Here is a 2871-nt window from a genome sequence, read left to right as displayed (position 1 = left end):
TTTACTTAGCATAAAAAATCATAAGACATATCTAACAGTAACCAAAAATCTTAAAACATTCACTGGAGATCAGATCAGGTTTTAGTTACTTCTCATCCAAATTTTACTTATGAAAACCTTGTATATTTTTCAAAAAATGGTTTTTTCCAAAACTGCCCCTAGAATTAAATAAATTTTTAAATCCCTTAAATTAAATCCAAAATTCTTCAAAACATTCATACTTCTTCAAAATCTTAAAAGTCTGTTATGTTTAAATTTTCATTAATTTTTGATTTATTTTGTTATCTTTTTAAATTTGATCTTTAGACTTTTACCCCTTTAAGGGAAGAGTTCAAAAAGTCAAATCACAGTCAAAACAAAGTCAAAATTTCTGAAAATTCCAGATTTCTATACTTTTTAATACACAAAAGACTCAGAGATTAAAAAATTCAAAAAATTGTAAAGGCTTATTAGAATTGCATTGTAAAATGGATTTAAACCCTCTTAAGTTCAAAAATCAGATTTTAATATTAAAAAAAAGATTTTTCAAGAAAAATTTCAGATTATGAAATAACTTAAACCTAATCTCATCTCTCAAAATTTCACATGCAAACACTTTCATCGGCATAACTTTTCAAAGAAAATCACAAATTCACTGCTAGCATGCTTCTAATTTAAGCTACATGAAAGAGGGTTTTGGAAGACAAACCTTGCTAGCTCTCCTTGTCTCTAGGGTAAGTAATCCTTGGATATACGCTTTGACTTACCCTTTTTATTGCAAAGAAAACCCCGAAGAATAATAATATAGCCTCCAATATATTGAATATGTTGAATATATGAAAGCACTCTGTGTAGAACCAAGTGGTAGAGATGAACACCAAAGCACACAAAAAAGTGAATAAATTCCAAGAGGGAGGAGAGAGAGGGACGAATTTTTGAACGGGGGGCCAAAGGTTGTGTGTGCTTGCTTTTATAGAAAAGATTAGGGTTGAGAGAAGAATAGTAGTTTCCAATGTGAGAGCTCATTTCGTTAGCTTGTTTTCAATTTGTGCTTTGACTTTCTCATTCTTTGATTTTCATATTGAACTTATTTCTAAATCTTGTTTCTTGCAAGCTTAGCAATGCTAAATTATACAATAGAGATCCTTCAAGATCAATATAGAAACCTTCTCACATAGGAAACTAGCTTTTATGAATAATTTTCGTCCAAAGAGGGCTGCCTAACGTTTCAGCTCATTTTTGACCTATTTAGAAGCTGATTCAGAAAAAGTCATAAACTTCAGAGTTGTATATCTTTTCGAGATGTTCAAAATAAGTATAATAATAAATTTTTTGGACGAAAAGGTAAAAAGTTATGATAATTTTACTAACCTGACCATACTAGCCCTTTCTAATTATAACTCTTACTTCTTTTCATTCTTTTTTTTCAAAACACATCAAATATGACATCACCATCCCACCTCATCCATATTGGGCACCCAACTAAGTGGGCCACCCATGTAGGGCACCCACTTATGTGGCTGACCCACATGCATGGGTCCACTTGGGCCCCTTCCTATGTGGGCTTTGCCCAATGGGCCTTCTCACATGGGTTTTGGATTTTTTTCATAAAAATTTAATAAAATTCTTTTAAATTCAATATTTTATATATGGACCCAACCAATTTGACATTTATGGTGCACCCCTAACACGTGATCGAACCATCTTTTTTGAAAAAATAACTTTTCGGACCAAAATGCCCCTATTTGACCATTACAGATCCAAATGTGACCAAAATACCCTCAAATTGGTTCACCCCTAAAGGGGAAAGTTAAAAATGGAAAGTCTTTGTGGTCAAACTTCAAAAATAAAAACTTTTAATATTCGGTCCTTTTGGTGAGCAATATCAAACAAGATCATTTGGTATCCCCTGAAAATACCCAAAATGCCCTTGACACATAAAATTTTCAAGTCAAGTAAAACCCTTGAGAAATTCTAAATTTAGCAGGTTTTCCAAAATTCATGAAATCATCTAAGATTCCTTAGATACACCATATAGGTCAAATGAAACACATTGGAAATGACCAAATTATCCCTGAGGTGTGAAATTTGGTGAAACTAGGGAAAACCCTGAGAAATTCCAAAAATAGCAGGTTTCCTAAAATTCACAAAATGACTCGAGATTTCTCAGATACGGTCCAGGGATCAAATGAATCACACAGGAAAAGACCAAAATACCCCTGAAGTGCAAGAATAAGAGAAACTCTGAGAAATCTAAATTTAGCAAGTCTCCCAAAACTTATGAAATTCCTCATGATTCCTCAGCCATACCCTCAAGATGATTTTGGATATATTGGAAATGATCAAAATATCAATAAGATGATAAAAATGTGGAAACCCTATGAGTTTCTAAAAATAGTAGGTTTTTCACTTGTTTTGAAACTTGAACTTCCATCTTCCATATATTGTTGGGAACACCCTAGAAACCTTTAGGATTGTAAAAATACCTAAAATGAGATGAAATCTATCCTAGAATGCACAGATGCCTAATATATTGCGGAATATCGACTCAATACTTGGTGAAACTACCGAATCTTTTACTTTTTAAAGCGTAGCAAAATGGGGGTGTCTACAATGGGGTTTTGGAACCCAAACCAACTTAGTTCCAACAAGGTTTGTTCTATGCAATGAGTTATTTTCAATCCAAACAAACCTATACGATTTTACAAATCTAAACTTACATTTAGATTTGTAATGCCCACATCTACCGCAATAATCACAAACTAAGGAGCTCATAGATGAATAGCAAGTACTACTACAAGAATGTTTATGAGCATAAGTATGTTTAATACTTTCTTGTAGTTTGTGAGCTTCCATGAAAAGATTTTCATTTTTAATTTTCATCTCTTTAAT

Source organism: Tasmannia lanceolata, unplaced genomic scaffold (genome assembly GCF_043159265.1).
Source record: "Tasmannia lanceolata isolate RefF3 unplaced genomic scaffold, GAP_Taslan_0.1 ptg000037l, whole genome shotgun sequence".
Lineage (NCBI taxonomy): Eukaryota > Viridiplantae > Streptophyta > Magnoliopsida > Canellales > Winteraceae > Tasmannia > Tasmannia lanceolata.
Note: the sequence above shows the minus strand (reverse complement) of the source record.